At 32.9% G+C, this 15,215-nt stretch overlaps 4 non-coding genes across 4 annotated transcripts; all 4 read left to right on the top strand.

Moving 5' to 3' along the window:
- The first annotated feature begins 5,565 nt into the window (after positions 1–5,565).
- Positions 5,566–5,639, top strand: Trnan-guu. Its single transcript has one exon. It is a non-coding gene; the product is annotated as a tRNA-Asn (tRNA).
- A 1,706-nt stretch (positions 5,640–7,345) lies between these two features.
- Positions 7,346–7,419, top strand: Trnan-guu. Its single transcript has one exon. It is a non-coding gene; the product is annotated as a tRNA-Asn (tRNA).
- Positions 7,420–12,896: 5,477 nt separating this feature from the next.
- Positions 12,897–12,970, top strand: Trnan-guu. Its single transcript has one exon. It is a non-coding gene; the product is annotated as a tRNA-Asn (tRNA).
- A 1,707-nt stretch (positions 12,971–14,677) lies between these two features.
- Positions 14,678–14,751, top strand: Trnan-guu. Its single transcript has one exon. It is a non-coding gene; the product is annotated as a tRNA-Asn (tRNA).
- Positions 14,752–15,215: the final 464 nt, after the last annotated feature.

Here is a 15,215-nt window from a genome sequence, read left to right on the forward strand (position 1 = left end):
CATATTGAAAAGTTAGTTCTTTGTTTATCCACGGAGAGGACATGTTACGTGACAAAATTACTTACCGGTTGATAGACTACGTAATATATGGACAAACAATAATATTCTTTATTGATGTTATTGTAATTCAATGTCAAATTTTGCTTCAAAGTCTGTTCTTAGCAGAAACTATTTTATTGTTTTTATACCGGTAATGGAGGATTCACATCGTCCTCATTATTTTTTCAATGAAGCATTTTTTTAATATCTCTGTTGTCCAAAGGCCAAATTTTGCTGCAATCATTTTATTCTTCTTCCTGAGGAGGGCTATTCATGCCATACAGATATAACGTGAATACATTCGGTCCTTTCACATTTGCAAAATTAGCCGTACTTCAAGCCGCTTTTCAGAATATGTATAATGTTTTTACTCATATAAATTTTTAATACTCGTGCACGTATGATCAGTTTGTAAAGCTGAATATTTTACATACAGTGCATCGTAGTATGAAGCTAATATTACTACAACGATATTATATAGGAGACGACTTCTTACCTACTGATGTGATGTGTTTTTACTCATATAAATTTTTTGAACATTTACAACTTTGGTTAGAACCTTTTTCAGAGAATCTGATTACAGGGGGTGATTTTAACACTACACTTTCTACTATAGATCGTACAGGTATCACGGCGCATACGGTAAATCCAAGTGTGTCGGCTTTGAAACGTCTTATGTTTAATTGTAATATCTATGATATTTGGAGAAATAGAAATAAGAATAGTTCTACATTTTCTCGTAAAAGAGTGAGTAATGACACTTTATCACAAAGTCGGATAGATTACTTTTTAGTGTCTAAAAATTTAAGTTCTTATATACAAAATGTTTACTATAATGATACCTCATTTAGTGATCATAGCTTTGTTGTAATGAGAATTGACTGTGATTTTGGCAGTAAAGGTCCAGGTATATGGATTTTTAATAATTGTTTTTTGTTAGAAGAAGATTTTAATACAAAAATAAGGTCTATAATTAATTCTGCTAAGAAGTGTCCTTTATATGTGGATGAGCCGAAAGTTTGGTGGGATAATCTCAAGTATAAGATAAAGAGATTCTCTCAGGTATATGGTAAGGACCGACGTAAGTTACGGATGTCCGAGTTTTATAGGATTCAGAATAAATTACAGGGTTTTTCTTGTGATATAGCTAATGGGAAACCTTTTGATTGTACTAAGTATGATGAATTAAGACAGAGTTTAGAAAAGTTTGAAAAGGAAAAATGTAATGGTGCTGTTTTGAGGTCAAAAGCGAAATGGGCCGTAGATGGTGATAAAAACACCAGTTATTTTTTAAAACTTGAGAAGTATAGACAGAATTGTAATACTATTAAATGTTTACAGGACATAGATGGAAATGTATTGACTTCTTGTGATGAGATGTCCAATGAAATATTCAGTTTTTATAATAAATTGTATAATTGTATTGAAACAAATGATAGTGATATAGATAATCTTTTATCATTTATTGACAAAAAAAGTTACTGATGAGGATAGAGTAAGGTGTGATTCGCCTGTGACTGTTGATGAAATACAAAAAGCATTATTAACTATGTCAAAAGGTAAAAGTCCCGGATTGGATGGTCTGACCGTTGAATTCTATTGTCACTTTTTTGATGATTTGAAAGATGTTTTCCCTTGTATTGTGCAAAGTATCTGGGATGATAGAGAATTGACCAGAACAATGAGGCAAGGAGTTATCAATCTTGTATATAAAAAAAGAGGTGATCAAAGTCTATTGAAAAATTGGAGACCTATTAGCCTTCTTAATGTAGACTATAAAATTTTAGCACGTGTTATGTCTGATAGATTAAAAACTGTTTTACCCTCTATTGTTTCAAACTTTCAATCGTGCTGTGTGGTTGGTCGTGATATTTCGGACACAATTTTTTGTGTCCGTGATATCATTGATCTAACTACACAGGAAGATTGTGAGGGATATATCCTTAAAATTGATCAAGAGAAGGCTTTTGATCGTGTTTGTCATAAGTATTTATTTAAAGTTTTAGAAAAATTTGGTTTTGGAGGAAACTTTGTTGATTGGATCAAGATTTTTTATACAAATATTTCTAGTTCTGTAAAATACAATGGTAATCTAACTAAGTTTATCTCTATCCATAACTCAGTAAGGCAGGGGTGTCCGATTTCAGCGATGCTATATGTTTTAGCTGCGGAACCTCTGGGACAAATGATTTTAAAATCTCCTGATGTTTCAGGTATCAATGTTCCTCGTACCAATTTTGAGTCAAAAGTGTATCAGCATGCGGACGATACAACTTTAACACTTAAGGATAAACAGTCTATTGTAAATGTTTTTAACCTTTTGGAAGTATATAGTAAGGGTTCTGGTGCTAAAGTAAATAAAGATAAATCAGAATTATTATGTATTGGCAATGGAAATATTACACAAGCTGAACTTGACAATTTTCGGATAAAATTGTGTGAACAAGTTATTTGCATTCTTGGCGTGTATGTTGGTGTAGATTTACGAGTATGTAATGAAAAGAATTGGGACACTAAAGTTACTTCCATAAGAAATATTTTGAGAATGTGGTCACAAAGACAATTAACCATACAAGGTAGAGCTACCGTAATTAGTTCCTTATTGATGTCGAGATGTTGGTATTGTCTTACTTCACAGACTATGCCTCTGTCAGCTATTACTGATATTAAGAAGATTTGTATTGATTTTTTATGGTCAAATGGTGCTCATTTAGTGGCATATGACACTATCATTGGCAAAAGAAAGGTTGGTGGTTTAAATGTGCCTGATATTGAGTTAAAATTAAGATCATTTAGATTAAAGTTTTTATTTAGGTGGCTGGATATGTCCTGTACAGCAGCCTGGAAGTGTATGTGTAGCTATTTCTTTAACAAAATTCTTGATTTAAATCTTGGATTTGAAGTAATTTATTGTAAGTTTCCAAACAAATGTTTGCGATCACTGCCCATTGTTTATCATGAAATGTTAAAGGCTTGGTATGCCTTTCAGACAGTGAATGAGGTGTACTATAATGAGGACGCCTTTTTTGTTTACGAACAACCTTTGTTTTTTAATTCTATGTTTTTGAATGTCGACAAGCCTATTTTCATTGAATATTTTGCCAAGGCTGGTATTGTCAAAGTCAAGCATTTGACGTTTGAGGTTATTTCCAAGTTTCTCAATTCAAATGCTGTAGCTGATATTATTAAAGAGAGTAACCGAGATATTTCTAGGGATACTATTTTATCTGATTATGAAACTATTTTGAGTTGCATTCCAGTGAAATATAAACAAATTATTTTGAACTATGTGCATTCTAATATAAGAACAGACTGCGGACCTAAAATTACTTATACGGATGGTTGTGGAACAACTGTACAACTCCATCCTGAAACTACACGGGATATTTATGCTTGTTTTATTCGTTATTGTTTTCGAAAGCCGAAATCATCTGAATATTGGTCAGATATTTTTCATGATGTTTGTCTTCCACAAGTTTTTGCAATTATGTACTTGCCTTTTTTACCCTGTGATGTTATTGAAGTTCACTTTCGTATTGTACATAACACCATATTTACGATGGAGAAGTTAAAGAAAATTGGCACTGTTGTTAGTGATCAATGTCTAGTCTGTACGTCTGATTCGGAAACTTTGCAGCATTTATTTCTTGACTGCTCAGAACTTTCGGATTTTTTGGCTTATGTTCAAACGTTAATTAAAAAACTGTTTTCGGCTGCTGATCAAAATTACGTTTCGGATATATCTCTTGGAAGTCTTATTTTTCTGGGTTACACAAGGAAAATTAAACGTACAAATCCGTTTTTCATTAACTTCTTTCTGGGTGTAGTGCGTTTCTGTATTTTGAAGAGACGTAATCTAGTAGTTGGTAAGATGATTAAATTGAACTTGAAGACGTTCTTCAAGTACACGTTTCGAAAATATTTTGACTATGTCCGATTCTATTACCAGATGAAGAAGAAGCATCGGCTGTTTAAAAAGTATATTGCTGTTGATAACAATTTATTAAAGGAAATTGATATTTCCCTAGTATCAGAGGATTTGACATCATATGTCTTAGATATCTGATTATAAGCACAATATTATTGAGGATTAAAGAATCCGTATGATATTTTTAGTATGTATGAATTATAGCAAAAGCCTGTGATATGATATTTTCATACAATTCTATAATATGCTTTAAATGAACTGTGAAGAAATTATTTTTAAAGATAAAAAGCACTCAAGGCTCACATTGATATTTCATTATGTGATATTCAGCAAAACTGTGATATTGTTTGATTTAAATTAATTGAATATGTGATTTATATGCACTGTGAGGAGCCTTCGGGGCCCCAACCCCGGGGGTCCTATTTGCTGGGAAAATTAAAAGTATATTTTAAAGATAAAAAAAAGCGCGTTCGGCTGTTAACCGAAAGGTTGGTGGTTCAAGCCCACCCGGGGACGTTTGGTAACTTTTTATTTTATTTTTTGAATATATCTTTTTTCAAATCTTGAATTATTAGAAAAAAATACATCTAATTATTTCAACTATAACTATTTAAATGATTTGTAATTATAGTCTACCATCATGTATATTTCTTTAAAGGTTTTACATATATCATTGTTTGTATCGGAGTCATTTTATTCGTGTAGTGACTATTTTATTGTTTTTATACCGGTAATGGTGGATTCACATCGGCCTCATTATTTTTTTAATGAAGCATTTTTTAATATCTCCGTTATGCAAAGGCCAAATTTTTGCTGCAATAATTCTATTCTTCTTCCTGAGGAGGGCTATTCATGCCATAAAGATATAACGGGAATACATTCGGCCCTATCACATTTGCAAAATTAGCCGTACTTCAAGCCGCTTTTCAGAATATGTATAATGTTTTTACTCATATAAAATTTTAATACTCGTGCACGTATGATCAGTTTGTAAAGCTGAATATTTTACATACAGTGCATCGTAGTATGAAGCTAATATTACTACAACGATATTATAGTGGAGACGACTTCTTACCTACTGATGTGAATCCTTATGTACTTTATGATCATCTTGTGATAACCGGGTTGTAAAATCTGTTATGATGGAGGATATGTAAAATCTGTTTATTGGAAAATTAGTATTATATAAATCAATATTGTCCACTCCTACATGCTTGTTGTTCTAATATGGCACTATGGTCCAAAACTCGGCTCTAGGTATGCATTGACCATCTTGGTGAAGAAGCTCCTCTCCAAAGACATGTGATCGGAATGAAATGATTGCATTCATATTTTTGTTCATTAATTAATTTCTAATTGTGAATAATCATATTTATCAGCGTCTGTTAAACTGATAAATGAGGTAAGGAAGAATCCCCTTTAACAACAAGATGGTCCACGATAAGGAGTAATTTGGTTCAAAGCTTGGTGTTGAACAGCATTCAATATGTCCTTAAATGGACAACAAATATAACTATTCCTGTCCCTATTGTGGGTCGAATCGTTGGTCTATAAATGCACATTATCAGCCAGTTAGTCATTGTGTCTTACAATATGTCGTCTCCGTGGCGCAATCGGTTAGCGCGTTCGGCTGTTAACCGAAAGGTTGGTGGTTCAAGCCCACCCGGGGACGTTCTGTTACTTTTTATTTTATTTTTTTTGAATATATCTTTTTTTTTCAAATCTAGAATAATTAGAAAAAAATACATCTAATTATTTCAACTATAACTATTCAAATGATTTGTAATTATAGTTTACCATCATATATATTTTTGAAAGGTTTTACATATATCATTGCTTGTATCGGAGTCGTTTTATTCGTGTAGTGATTTTGGTGAATATTTCTCAAACAATGAAAAGGAAAATTACCCATATTGAAAAGTTGGTTCTTGGTTTGTCCATGGAGAGGACATGTCACGTGACAAAATTACTTACCGGTTGATAGACTACGTAATATATGGACAAACAATAATATTCTTTATTGATGTTATTGTAATTCAAAGTCAAATTATGCTTCAAAGTCTGTTCTTAGCAGAGACTATTTTATTGTTTTTATACCGGTAATGGTGGATTCACATCGGCTTCATTATTTTTTCAATGAAACATTTTTTAATATCTCCGTTATGCAAAGGTCAAATTTTGCTGCAATCATTTTATTCTTCTTCCTGAGGAGGGCTATTCATGCCATACAGATATAACGTGAATACATTCGGTCCTTTTACATTTGCAAAATTAGGCGTACTTCAAGCCGCTTTTCAGAATATGTATAATGTTTTTACTCATATAAATTCTAATACTCGTGCACGTATGATCAGTTTGTAAAGTTGAATATTTTACATACAGTGCATCGTAGTGTGAAGCTAATATTACTACAACGATATTATATAGGAGACGACTTCTTACCTACTGATGTGAATCCTTATGTACTTTATGATCATCTTGTGATAACCGGGTTGTAAAATCTGTTATGATGGAGGATATGTAAAGTCTGTTCGCGAAACATGCGCTTCATGGTTACAGCTACTATTTATTATGCCCTTTTTAGATAACCCACTTCATATTATGGATGCCCCAGTCAAAACAGTGACATCACAATTTTATTACAGCTATTTGTATACTTTTCATTTTCTTAGCTTAACACCAAGGAACACCATCTTTTTAAATCATTACAATGTAATAGGTAGCGTGGGCTTAATTTACAGCACTGTATTTCACAAAACAAAACGTTTAGTTGTCATTAAAGTTTCTACCATGAATACATACGATAAACTAGTTACAACACACATAATGTGAGAGTCAACGTAACAAACATTACTTACACCTTAGTGCTCAGAGAGGGTATGTCACGAGATATGGTCACTTATCGGTTGTAATCTACTAAACATATGGACAAACGGTCCAACGCTAAGCAGAGCAGAAGTTAATAGAATTCATATAAATAAATCATTGTTTTCATGCCAAACTATGTACCAAAACCAGATCTCATCGGATACCATTTTATTGTTTTTGTGCCAATTATGGCGGATTCTCTCTGACCTCCTTATTTTGATTAGCTTTGGTCGAAAAAAGTACTTTACCATTATTAAAGTCCAAACTTGTTGCTAACATTTTTGTAACTCTTTCAAGTGTCAACATTTGGTCGGAATGAAGTAATTTATATATCTGATTAATGAATTAAGGAAGAATCACACTCAAGCAGCAATATGTTATGTGGTAAGGAGTGAGTGTAGTTTGGTCTTGAAACAACACTTATATTTCCTTTACTTGAAAAAAACCCGAAAAATAATCCTCGGCCAATAAAGGGAAAGTATGAATGAGCATGGTTAATAACGATATGTCGTCTCCGTGGCGCAATCGGTTAGCGCGTTCGGCTGTTAACCGAAAGTTTGGTGGTTCAAGCCCACCCGGGGACGTTTCGTAACTTTTTGCGCTTTATTTTTTTTCTTATTAAATACATGTACTTGTTAAATAATTATTGCAACAACTATCAATAAGTAAATTATTATTTGTCATAGCGATATTCAGTTAAAGTTGTAACAACACACACACTGAGATTCATCACACATTACTTACTAAGTCCTGTTCATGTCCACGGAGACGACATATCACGAGATGAATTTACTTACCGGTTTATAATCATAGGGATAATGGTCCAAAGCTCAGCAAAAAGGAAATCAATATCATTATATAACGATGTCGAACTATGCAACACAATAATTTTACTGCAGCAAAGATCATTTTGTTATTGTTGTTTTTATTCCCATGAAGGCAGATCCTTCTCAATTTCATTGTGTTAAGTATTTTTCATATTTATATGGCCCAAAGGTTACAATTGCTGAAAATGCTTCCTCATCCTAATGAGAGCCGTGTACCCAAGGACTGGTCTCATTTGGTTAGTTTATATCGACGAGGTAGTACCCTAAAGTAAACAAGACAAGCGGCTTTTGTAAAATAGTCAAAATCGATGAAAGAGCAGTGATCCAATAGTTGCATAAATTGTGCAATTAATCTCTATAAAGATTATTTAATGGAATGACTACCTGATGATATGAAATACCATCCAGTCAATTAGTAATCGTGAAAAACCCAATTACTTCACAATATCACTACTACAGAAACAGACATGGTCATATCCATCATGTACGCCCAAGTATGAACTGCAGAACCTAACTACCAGCAGCTAAGAATTCAATGTTTTTGGAGCCTTTCTTACTACATGGTGGTCGTCATAAGCCAGTTCAGTATAATAAAACCATTTTGATTGTGTTCAAAACTTTCTCAGGCACCTAAACGTTATGAAAAGCTCTTTCCTTCATAAGATATATTGATAATGTAATATATCTGACACGATCTTGTGCGACATACCCGTGCTATACTAACTCTCATAGTTAGCTTTCTTTGTCAACTTTTGAATAGCAATTTTATTTATATAATGTACTATACTTACAAAAGCATGTATAGCTTTATGTGGTTATATCGGGTGCTGTTATGTTCTGGAAATGCAGTCTTGAACCCCAAGCATCATTATCCCAATCAAACCCCTTTCATCCGTTCTCTGTCATTTTTTCCTGTACATTTTTTTATATCTAATAATTTAATCTATGAATTTAAGTAGACAATTTTAAGTAAGGACTATGTACTTGTTTCTGAATCCTTTCATTTCTTACGTCAAGAATTGTGGGTATAGGCTTAGCCGAATTATTTGCAAACAGATGAGACAACAACATACATTACATTAACATAAGATTTCACCTGAACATATTTACAAAATCATAGGAAACAATATTTACACCATACAAAACACCCTTTCACGCTCCCACTCATTCTCTACAATTAATTAATAATGTGCAACACAAAAACAAAACCCGTCTCTGAAACCCATTGTCTCTCCGGACACCAAATATACAGTTCATCACTGCGGTTGGTTCACTATCACTATAGGAATAGGTAACACGTACCGTCCTTAGGTATTTTACTAGTCCAGCACAAATATTTCCCTTCTGGTCTCACACAAATATACAGGGATTCTGCTGCTCCCACTATGGGCATTACGGCTAATGGCTCCCTGTCCCAAGGTCACTTTTGGCGTCTCTCTTTAGCATGTCTGAAGTTTTTATTTAGGTGGTTAGATACGTCATGTACGGCTGTTTGGAAGTATATGTGTAGTTATTTCTTTAATAGAATGCTTAATTCAAATCTGGATGCTGAATTTATTCATTGCAAGTTTCCAGACAAATATTTAAGATCTTTACCTATTGTTTATCATGAAATGTTAAAAGCTTGGTATGCCTTTCAGAGAGGGAATGAAGTTTGTTATATTGAGGATACATTTTTTGTCTATGAACAACCATTGTTTTTTAATTCTAATTTTCCAAAGCATGGCAAGCCCATGTTTATTGAATACCTTGTCAGTGCAGGTATAGTTAAGGTTAAGCATCTGACGTTAGAAGTTGTGTCAAAGTTTCTTTCTTCAGATGCCTTAGAGGATATCGTTAGAGAGAGTAGCCATGATATTTCTAAAAATATACTTTTGTGTGATTATAATAAAATTATGACATGTATTCCGGTGCAATATAAACAAGTGATTCTAAACAATGTACATAATAATATTAGACCGGATTCTAGACCATATGTTATATATAAGGATGGTAATGGGACAGCTGTGCAATTATATCCCAAAACCACACTTGATTTATATTCTTGTTTTATTCGCTATTGCTTCAAAACCCCGAAATCATCAGACTATTGGTCAGAAGTTTTTCAAAATGTTTGTCTTTCACCAGTTTTTGCAAGTATGTATATTCCATTTTCCCCTTGTGATATTATTGATGTTCATTTTCGTATTGTGCATAACGCCATATTTACTTTGGGAAAATTAAAGAAAATTGGCAGAGTTGATAGTGATGAATTTCAAGTATGTAAATCCGAAGCGGAAACATTACAGCATTTGTTTATAGATTGTTCTGAGCTTTCCGAACTTTTAGATTATTTCCAAATGTTAATCAAGAAACTTTTTTCGGGTGCTGATCAAACATATCTTTCAGATGTTTCACTTGGAAGTCTCATACTTCTTGGTTATACTCGTAAGATCAAACGTACAAATCCATTTTTTATCAATTTCTTTTTAGTAGTGCGTTATTGCATTCTTAAGAGGCGCAATCTAGTTATGAACAATATGTCAAAATTGGATGTGAAAACTTTCTTCAAATACACATTTAGAAAGTATTTTGATTACATCAAGCATTATTATCACATTAAGAAAGATTACAAATTGTTTAGAAAATATATTGTTGCTGATAATAAATTATTAAAGGATGTAGATATGTCTCTGGGAAATGACAACTTGGCAATATATGTCTTATCGATTTGATAAAGCTTTAGCTTGAATGTACATGTATTTCAGTAACACTTAAGGTGTATTAAGCTACAAAGACATTATGCATATAAGTAAGAGAAAATTAGCTAGACTGTGATAATGCGTTGATTATATTCTGATAATTTTAATTTTGGATATATATAATATGCACTGTGAGGAGCCTTCGGGGCCCCAACCCCGGGGGTCCTATTTGATGGGAAAATTAAAAGTATATTTAAAAGATAAAAAAGAAAAAAGAAAAAAAGCGCGTTCGGCTGTTAACCGAAAGGTTGGTTGTTCAAGCCCACCCGGGGACGTTTATTGTCTTTTTCTTTTGCGTTCGCTTTATATCTCATTAAATAATTATTACAACTCTAAAAAAAAAGTGAATTGGTTGTAATGGCGATGATCGTTAACCTTTAAAATTACAACATGAACATATCATTGTTTATTACATGACTGGTTTTTGAACGATAATTGTTTGTATTGTTGCTTTTGTTGACTTACATTGTAAACAGTAATTATTACCTATATTGGAAAGTTAAGTTCTTGATTTGTCCACAGCGACAACATGACATTAGACAAGATGACTTACCGATTGATACTCTACCTAACATACGAACAAAAGGTCCAGCGCTCAGCAAAACACAAATCAATATCATTCATATAAAAAATCTTACTCTTCCAATTCCGAACTATGCACCAAAATCAATTCTCAGCAACATACAATACAACTTAAATAAGAAAACCTTGATGCTAAAGCAACAAATCGGGCGGAAAGATTTAAGAAGCCAACGATTCGCACGGGAGTTTTTTCCATTGCGCACAAATGTGCAACTTGAAAAGAAAACCGAAGTGCCATTCATATTGACTAAGTCATTTTTTAACCTGGTAACAACATTTTAACAACAAATTTATATTGTTCATGAGAAGTTTTGGCACATTATTATTTGTAGAGGTATACAATATCCTTTATATGATAAGTTGAAAAACATTGAAATAGTAATTATGTTTTTACAAAAGAAAAGTTATCCTACCTGAACGAAAATATTCATACCGTATAGTGGAATGCATCTTTGAATAACAAATACAATTCTGTGTTATCAAGAAAAGGGAATGGAGACTATTGGCATCAATTAAAGACAAAGATTAAAAGTAATAAAAAAGATTAACTTTAAAAACAAATATACCAATGGAGATGGTCGTAATCAGTAACATAATGATAATCATGCATGGCCATGATATTATGGCTAAACAAGAAATATCTCTAAAAACGATAAACGGCATAGTTTTAATGCTGGTGGTTATAATGTAAAACTGCTGGTGAAATAAATTAACGAACTAATCAATAAATGCGTTTCAGCACGGTAACAAAATTATATCAGTTTGAATAATTTTTGGTGATAATAAGACTGCATTTGAATCAGGAATATAATTTTATTAATGTGTCATTTGAATAGGTCCACTTATTCAGCTTGCATTCAATCTTAATTTTGTTTCGTTTTTAACTGTATACCTGCATTTTGCATTTACCGCTACATTGGCCAATCACATACTTCATCTTGACCAGGAACGCCACCTGTCGCGTCATATCCGGGACCAAAAGAAAATTATACTGCTATGCCGAAAAATACAAAATAACATGTGAAGTTTTAAACTTGAAACTAAAATGCTTTGAAAACAAATATACCAATATTATAAATGACTCGTATTGGATATATGGAGATATCATGATCAGAAATGTAATATAATGACAATCTTGATGAAAAAGATAAGGCAAAACTACTCAATAAGAACTTTTATTGCAAACAAGTTTTACTGGAAACACCTCGTTAAGAGAAGTATTTGTTATCGATTAGTTTAGACTAAAGGGACAGATCGTTATCCATTAATTCAAAACAAATCATTATCTCGCCATGGCTATCAAATTCACGATTTTACCTCAGAAACACAACTGATTTTTAATATGAAAACACAAGCAAGAATATACATGGTTAAATTTATATCAAACTCGTGAAAACAATGCATATATCAACATACAAAATAAACCGCTTCCTTTCCACATGTGTACACTTTGAACCAACCACAAAAAGATCGCCTGGCTTCAGCCCGCCGATAATAAATAGTGATCCGGCATCACTGTTATTTTACAAAGTGTAGCCCTATTGCAGAAAATAGGCGTGCTTTTAAGCCGCTTTTCAGTATATGTGAAATAATGCGGTTTTCATATTGATACTACTCATGCATGTATAAGCGGTTTATAATTTGCATGTTTTATATACAGAGCACTGACTATAGTCGGTGAGATATAGCAATGGACGGATGTATTATCCACTCACTCACTCACTCACTCACTCACTCACAAGATGGTCCGCGGTAAGGAGTAATTTAGGTTCGTAGATTGTTGTTAAACAGCATTCAATATGTCCTTAAATGGACAACAAATATCACTATTCCTGTCCATATTGTGGGTCGAATCTTTGGTCCATAAATGCACATTATCAGCCAGTTAGTCATTGTGTCTCACAATGTGTCGTCTCCGTGGCGCAATCGGTTAGCGCGTTCGGCTGTTAACCGAAAGGTTGGTGGTTCAAGCCCACCCGGGGACGTTCTGTTACTTTTTATTTTATTTTTTGAATATATATTTTTTTTCAAATCTTGAATAATTAGACAAAAATACATCTAATTATTTAAACTATAAATATTTAAATGATTTGTAATTATAGTTTACCATCATGTATATTTCTTGAAAATTACCCATATTGAAAAGTTGGTTCTTGTTTTTTCCACAGAGAGGACATGTCACGTGACAAAATTACTTGCCGGTTGATAGACTACGTAATATATGGACAAACAATAATATTCTTTAATGATGTTATTGTATTTCAATGTCAAATTATGCTTCAAAGTCTGTTCTTAGCAGAAACTATTTTATTGTTTTTGATACCGGTAATGGTGAATTCACATCGGCCTCATTATTTTTTCAATGAAGCATTTTTTTTTATTACTCTTTTATCCAAAGGCCAAATTTTGCTGCAATCATTTTATTCTTCTTCCTGAAGAGGGCTATACATGTCATACAGATATAACGTGAATACATTCGGCCCTTTTACATTTGCAAAATTAGGCGTACTTCAAGCCGCTTTTCAGAATATGCATAATGTTTTTACTCATATAAATTTTAATACTCGTGCACGTATGATCAGTTTGTAAAGCTGAATATTTTACATACAGTGCACCGTAGTGTGAAGCTAATATTATTACAACGATATTATAGAGAAGACGACTTCTTACCTACTGATGTGAATCCTTATGTACTTTATGATCATCTTGTGATAAACGGGTTGTAAAATCTGTTATGGTGGAGGATATGTAAAGTCTGTTCGCGAAACAAGCGCTTCATGGTTACAGCTATTATTTAGTATGCCTTTTTTAGATAACCCACTTCATATTATGGATTCCCCAGTCAAAACAGTGACATCACAATTTTATTACAGCTATTTGTATACTTTTCATTTTCTTAGCTTAACACCAAGGAACACCATCTTTGTAACTCATTACAATGTAATAGGTAGCGGGGGCTTAATTTACAGCACTGTATTTCACCAAACAAAACGTTTAGTTTTCATTAAAGTTTCTACCATGAATACATACGATAAACTAGTTACAACACACATAATGTGAGAGTCAACATAACAAACATTACTTACACCTCAGTGCTCAGAGAGGGTATGTCACGAGATATGGTCACTTAACGGTTGTAATCTACTAAACATATGGGCAAACGGTCCAACGCTAAGCAGAGCAGAAGTTAATAGAATTCATATAAATAAATCATTGTTTTCATGCCAAACTATGTACCAAAACCAGATCTCATCGGATACCATTTTATTGTTTTTGTGCCAATTATGGAGGATTCTCTCTGACCTCCTTATTTTGATTAGTTTTGGTCGAAAAAAGTACTTTTACTATTCTTAAAGTCCAAACTTGTTGCTAACATTTTTGTTGCTCTTTCAGGTGTCAACATTTGGTCGGAATGAAGTAATTTTAAGATTATATTGAATTAATTAATTATCATATGTAGCAAACAATATCAATATGCGTCTGTATATATCTGATTAATAAATTAATGAAGAATCACACTTAAGCAGCAATATGTTATGTGGTAAGGAGTGAGTGTAGTTCGGTCTTGAAACAACACTTATATTTCCTTTAATTGAAAATATAAACGAAAAATAATTCCTGGCCCTGCGGTATGTCAAATCCTCGGCCAATAAAGGGAAAGTATAAATGAGCATGGTTAATAACGATATGTCGTCTCCGTGGCGCAATCGGTTAGCGCGTTCGGCTGTTAACCGAAAGGTTGGTGGTTCAAGCCCACCCGGGGACGTTTCGTAACTTTTTGCGCTTTATTTTTTTTCTTATTAAATACATGTAATTGTTAAATAATCATTGCAACAACTATCAATAAGTAAATTATTATTTGTAATAGCGATATTCAGCTAAAGTAGTAACAACACACACTGAGATTCACCATCACATTACTTACTAAGTCCTGTTCATGTCCACGGAGACGACATATTACGAGATGAATTTACTTACCGTTTATAATCATAGGGATAATGGTCCAAAGCTCAGCAAAAAGGAAATCAATATCATTATATAACGATGCCGAACTATGCAACACAATAATTTCTCTGCAGCAAAGACTATTTTGTTATTGTTGGTTTTATTTTTTTATTTTTGGTGTCATGTTAAAGGTTACTATCTTAACTTATGATTAAGACTATCGCCATTGAAAAATCTTTTCTAGTAAAATTTTGACGACACTTTGAATGAAATTGACCCATTTTT

Source organism: Pecten maximus, chromosome 7 (assembly GCF_902652985.1).
Source record: "Pecten maximus chromosome 7, xPecMax1.1, whole genome shotgun sequence".
Taxonomy (NCBI): domain Eukaryota; kingdom Metazoa; phylum Mollusca; class Bivalvia; order Pectinida; family Pectinidae; genus Pecten; species Pecten maximus.